Here is a 6,876-nt window from a genome sequence, read left to right as displayed (position 1 = left end):
CTTGTTCTTTGAGTTCAGGGTGTCCTGCTGGTTAATTGTCATACTTTTACATCTTGTCTTCCCCAGAATTTGCTGTTGGTGAACTGGAAGTCTGTATTTGAGCCTTGCTGAAGTGTTTTCTCATTTTTATTTTTGTTGCTGGGCTGTCCTTGGTTTAATTCCTGGTTTAGTACTTTGATCTTCCTGATATAGTTGTTCTTTAGGTTTTGAGTCTCTAATGACTCAGAGATACTCTCATTTTCATAATATCAAAAAGGACAACTCATTAAATCAATCACAACCCTTTTGCCCAATTGATACAATCAGCAACACAATAGTATCAAGCACAGCTTAGAAATTGACCATTTATGATAGCTGTTAATCTATCAACTTTATCCATGTGAATTAAGTGAAAATCGAGGACCAGCCCAAAATATGTTTATAGTGAATAAACTCTTCAATATAGCAACTTTACCCTTCAGGATGGGGACTTAGATGTAGTTGGGAGGAGAGGAATAAATACGTAAAAGAATAGCAGAAGGTTTTAAATGAAGCCAGAGGACACAGGATGATCATGCAAACTCTAGGAAACTGTTGAAGACAAGACGGAAAGACACAGTGTAAGAACAAAGACAAGAATAGAACAACTTAACAGTAATAAGGAAGCTATAAATTGTACTCACTTTCCTTTGAAAGTAATGACAACTGAGCAAATGAAAAAGAGAGAAGAAAAAGAAAGAAAGAAATCCAAATTAGGGCAGGAACAGAAACAAAAGGAGAAATGGAGAATACAATGGGGAGCAAGAGACTGAGTGGGAAAAAGAAAGAAAATAGGAAGAATTTGAAGAATGTGAAAAAAACAAAATTTTAAAAAATAAAAATTTAAAATAAGGGCAAAAGAAAACAAAAAAAAATTGAGACTCTTTCAGGATATATCTCTGCTGTCACAATAGACAATGTGGGCAGCAATGTGCATAACTAAATCAATTAGTCTCAGCTGGCCAATTGCAGAATGCTGAGATTTGGGCTGAATTCTGGCTGCAAGGCCCAAGCTGAGCTCCCTGACCTCCTGCCGGGTTGAACTCTGCAAGGTTCTACAGCAGGTTCCAGCTGTCCTTCCCTTAAAGATAGTCCAAGTTCTGATGGAAGGTGGTGATCCCTTCAACTTACCAACTACAGAGGTCTGATGTGCCTTTATCATGGTTGTTCACTTCCATTCTATCTATGAAGCTCGGTAAAATGGCCTGTATGACCACCTGTGCCTCTGCAGTGTGCATCCAGGTACCAGCACCACAATGAGGCCCAAGAGTGGGGAGGGAGGGGGGAGTAATGCTGGAGAGGCACCCATATGGCTGGGCAGTCCTCACAGAGCCTGATATCATGAAGGCCTGGGGCACTGGAGGTAGGGAAGCAACCTCTTACAGCATTTTTAATGAAACATTCTCATGCCAAGTATCTGGTTGAATCCTCAGGTGTTGTGATATCAAACCTAGCCACAGCCTCAGCTTGCTGGGCAAGTGCCTGACCCTAGAGCTGCATCCCAGTCCCTGCAGCTGTTTCCTTATGATGCTGCTAGGATCCGTCAATTATTTTGAGTTTAAAATTACATTACATAATCATATGTTCAGCATCCTTCAGTTGGGTATGCTTGTTCCCTATAGGAAGTTTACAACTTGTAAAAATAATTTTATGCAGAATACAAATTGGGAGTATTACACAATTACCTCTTGAGGACATTGAGTTGTGCAAACAACATCATTTTATCTGACACAACGGCTTTCAGTTGGTCTGTCTGTTCACCCTAGGGCTGTCTGGAATTATAGATCAGGGACATTATGTCGTACACCAGCTGCTGCAGAAAGCTACTGGAAGAAAAGGAGATTTATGAGCATTTTAGTTATACTGAACCAAGGATACAGGAGCTATACAACAGGGAGCCTGGTGACTCTAAATTGTAGGCATTATGCAAAAAGAAAATGCAGAGTTTGGTGTCAAGGGAGTCCTCCAGAAGCAATAGGACATCTTTGGAAAATCTCTGAAGAATAAATTTAACAGTTATTAAAGACCATCACCCTGTTGTTGCAGAAAGTGATCTTTATATTACCAGAAGAGATGCCAGGGATTTTCAGGAAAATATCTGTCATTTAACTGTGAGAGTGACCCTAGCACTGAAAAGCAATTCAAATCCCAGCTGAGGAAAGTGATTTAACCCTTTGGCTGAGCTTGGAGTGCTAACACTAGCTGGATGTTCTCTGCCAATGATTGAGGGGAAAATTATTAAAAATTGATTAATTCTATTATATGAGACATTGATGAATTGCTTCCTCTCAATTGTATAAAATTATTAGATCTTGATTATGTTCATTTGGGCCAAATGTCTATGCAAACCTTGAAAAGAAATGAGATATTATCCAATCTTCAAAATCAGCTATGAAAAACCAAAACTAAGTCAAAATTAATTTTAAAATTTTAAATGTATTAACTTTATATAATAATTTATCAAAGCAATACTACCTTTTATCTTGTTAAAAATAAATGGAGCCCCTAAGAGGAGCCATGCTGTCATTCATTCACTGTGGAACCAAAAGGGGGGGGGGGCTGGAAGACACTAACACGAAGAAGTTGAAGTCATCACAGAAGGATAAAGTTTGACAGTTTATAATCTTCCTACAATCTAGTGAAAAAAATTGCAGTAAGTTTTCTTTCTCAAAATGACTGGAAGTTAAATGTTGCAACAGATATTTTTTTTTCCAAAACCTTGAACTTTCTATACAAGAGAGTGTAAAAGGGTCTTGGACAGGAAAAAGAACTATAGAAGAGATACAAGATCCTTGAGATAAAAATAAAATTAGAATAGATGGTATACAGCAATTCTGTGGTGATCTGGCACTTGATCCAGCCAGCACTAGCGTTTGATCACTGCATGGAAATACAGAGCAGCAACAGTGTAAGTTCTCCAAGCAGAAATTCATGGATAGCATGACAGAATTAGGATGTGACAGCTAAAGCTAAAGGCTAAAAGTTAAAGATGGGACAAGAATTGAAAGGACCAGGATGCTTTAAGGATTTTACCAGTTTACTTTTAATCTTGCAAAGAATCCAGGACAAAAAGTATTAGATTTAGAAATGGCCATTGCCTACTGGAACTAGTGCTTAATGAAGATTGAAATTCTTAGATTTATGGGATAAATTTTTGCTGGAATATCATAAACAATCAATACCAAAAGATGTTTGGAATCCTTAGACTTCAGTACGACTGCAGATGACATATCTAATTATGATGAAGAGGGAGCATGGCCTGTTCTCATTGATGGCTTTGTGGATTTTTCACGCCCTCCAATGGACAAAAAGTGAAATAGTGTAGCACTAAAAGAACCTTCTAGAATATAGTTTATACAATAAACACACTGGAAAATTGCACAGTCAATTTCTGCTGGCTGCTGAACTGAAGATCGATTCTATTTAGACTGAGGGCTAAGACAAAACTTTAAAAATACATTTTGGACCGTGTTATACTTTATTTTTCTAATGGTGGTTTGGATTTGTCTTCTAGTTTGGGCTACTCTAAACATAATTCCAACATTGTGGATTTCATCTTAATATCTGTGAACCATAATAGTTCATTCTCCCATAAGTCTTAGAAGCTTTAGGGTGACTGAGTTTTCCATTCTTGCATAAAGAACAAACTAACTCAACCAGAAAAGTTTGGCATAAAGATTAAACATAATGTACATTACAACTTATAGAAACTTAAATACATGCTTTGAGCTAGTTGCAAAGACTATGCTGATAGCACTTCCAACAAGAGTGATATATAAAGTGTACAGAAGGTGTGTTGGTTTGGGGAAATTTTTTTCCTGGTAAATCACTTGTATTGTTGATGCAACTAGAATGATGAAAGAAATGTCAAAAACCACCACCATGAAAAATGTTTAGGATAAATTTTGCCTCCCCAAAAAACGTTGTATTTTAGATGCTCAATTTCAAAAAGTTTCCACAGAATTAGTCTGCACTCCCCTTATCAATGTTTATATGTAATGGTTCTACAAGAAGCATTTATTTAGCAAGTGTCTGTGTAATGTTAATTTCATTATTGTCCACATTATATAGTAATTGGATTTCATTATGTTCTGAAATTCCAGTATGCCTATCAAATAAGTTAAACTAATTTGTTTTGAATTGTTATACAACACAATATCCTAACAGACATGAGAGTTTATTTTTTCTTCTTCCTTTTTGGTCATCTTGCTATGGAACAACATGAAATTCTCTTAATTAAAAAAAATAGTACGAATTAAATTTGGAAATGGTTAAAAGGCACGAAGTTCAATCTATATAATGTAGGTACTGCTCTTTCAGACAAGTCATCCATTTTTGATGACTTATTTTATTGAAATTGCTATAACTGCTAATCACAGTGGTTACCAAACATATATTCCAGGAACAAAGATTTTTAGATCAGCATATACTTGATTAAAAGTTCCAATCCGGAGGTAGCCTGGGCCCAGATCTACAACGAGGAGAGCCACGCCTTCTCCCACCCCAGCTGCCATCGCTCAAGTGCCTGGAGGTAGCCTGGGCCCCGATCCATGAGGGAAGGAGAGCCACGCCTTCTTTTGCCCCAACTGCCATTGCTCCAGTGCCGGGAAGGTAGCCACACAGGTGCCCTGGAATCCCCATAAGTCGCGCCCCCCTTGCACACTCTCAGACCTCCTGACTGTGCCAGCCTTTGGACCCACTCTGCAGAGGCAGAGGTGGTCATCAAAGGTATATTTCTGAGTTCCTAACTTTGAACATCTTTAAAGAAATGGCATGGGAAACATGTAATAGAACGTTGTGGAGTTCAGCCATTCAGAAGGTTGGGGAACTCAATCTGGGCCTTGCAGCGCCCCCCTTGCACACTCTCAGACCTCCTGACTGTGCCAGCCTTTGGACCCACTCTGCAGAGGCAGAGGTGGTCATCAAAGGTATATTTCTGAGTTCCTAACTTTGAACATCTTTAAAGAAATGGCATGGGAAACATGTAATAGAACGTTGTGGAGTTCAGCCATTCAGAAGGTTGGGGAACTCAATCTGGGCCTTGCAGCCTGAGAGGTAGACCACCACAGATGGTCAGATTCCAAGTTGTGCTTGATCTTAATGTGCTGCTGATTGTATCAGTTGGGGTAAAGCATTGCAGTTGATTTGATGAGCTGTTTTCTCTGATGTTATGAAGATGAGAGTGTCTGTGGGTCATTAGAGACACAGAAGCTAGGGTGCAACTATATCAGGAAGATTTGGGTGATAACCCAGAGATTAAACCATGGACAGTCCGACAACAAAAATTAAAATGAGAAAACACTTAAGCAAGGCACAAGGACAGACTTTCAGTTCACCAATGGCAAACAGTAGGGCAAATGAGGATGAAAAGGCCAATAGTGAACCAGGACACCCTGAACTCAAAGCACAGGAAATAACAAAACAGATCAATCAGGCTCTAAAAAATTCAAAACAGAAATAATTTCCCAGATAAACATAGACATAGTGAGCAAAATGGAAGTCACGATTCGAGACTCTAGAGCAGAAACTGACAAAAACATAGATGAGCTCAGGACCATGATAGAAGCCATGAAGGCCCAGCATAAGAAAGAATTGGAAAAAATAAACGCATAACATAGGAAAGAAATGGAATCCATAAAAAAGATTCAAACAGATATCCAGGAGATTAAACACTCCATAGAAAGTGTATGCAACAGAATAAAAGAATGCGAAGATAGATTCTCAGATATAGAAGATAAGATTGCAGTCAGTGACCATGAAAAGAGAGGTCTCTTAAAAAGAGTAAGGGATCATGAGAAATTGATCCAACAACTCCTAGATGATGCAAAGAAGAATAACATAAGGCTGATAGGAAAATCCATGAAGTAGCAGGAGAAAAATACAAATGACTTTAAAAAGCTGTTCATAGAATTAATGACAGAAAACTTGCCAAACAGAGGAGAAGAATTTGACATTCAGATAACTGAGGCATACAGGACCCCAACTAGCTACAATCAAAAAAAATCTACACCTAGATATATAATAATCAAGATCCCAGAAACCCAACAGAAGAACAAAATACTACAAGCCGTAAGAGAAAAGAAACAAATCACATACAAAGGAAAACCCATCAGAATCAAAGCAGACTTTTCAACACAAACCCTTGGGGCAAGGAGAGCCTGGAATGAGATATTTCAAGTACTAAAAGAGAACAACCTCCAACCTAGACTGATGTATCCTGCAAAGCTCTCTTTCAAAATGGATGAGGAAATAAGGCAATTCCACGACAAAGAACACCTGAGAAACTACATGAATACCAAACCAGCACTACAAGCAATTCTAAACAAGATCCTAGAAAAAGACAATGAAGGCAACAACACCATGAGGCCCAACAGAGCAAATCAAACAGGCAAGGCAAGAAATTAAAAGGACAAGGTGAGAAAGTAAAGAGAGTCAGCAAAAGGCCAATAACATGTCAATAATAAGTCAATACATATCAGTTATAACCAGCAATGTCAATGGCCTCAACTCACCAATCAAGAGAAATAGACTGGCAAAATGGAATAAGAAGCAAAATCCAACAATATGTTGTATACAAGAAACACACCTAGGGCAAAAAGAAGCCCATAGACTGAAAGTGAAAAGATAGAAAACAATTCTCCATGTGATAGGAGCCCAGGAAAAAACAGGGGTAGCAATCTTATTTGCAAAGTAAATTTTAAACCAAAACTGATTCTAGTATTATTGATGTAGGATGGTACTGTATCATACCTCTGTGAATGTAAAATATCTTTTACCTGCTTTGTGATACATAGTAGGGACCATGATTTATCAGAGCTACATTTAATGATATTACTGTAGAATGTTCTCTTTCCAGAT

At 38.1% G+C, this 6,876-nt stretch overlaps 1 pseudogene; it reads left to right on the top strand.

The window, feature by feature from the left end:
• Positions 1-2,535: 2,535 nt before the first annotated feature.
• LOC104855723 lies at positions 2,536-3,333 on the top strand (annotated as a pseudogene).
• Positions 3,334-6,876: the final 3,543 nt, after the last annotated feature.

This window comes from Fukomys damarensis, unplaced genomic scaffold (genome assembly GCF_012274545.1).
Source record: "Fukomys damarensis isolate Sample0158 unplaced genomic scaffold, DMR_v1.0_HiC HiC_scaffold_33, whole genome shotgun sequence".
NCBI lineage: Eukaryota > Metazoa > Chordata > Mammalia > Rodentia > Bathyergidae > Fukomys > Fukomys damarensis.
This window is presented reverse-complemented; position numbering and strand designations above follow the sequence as displayed.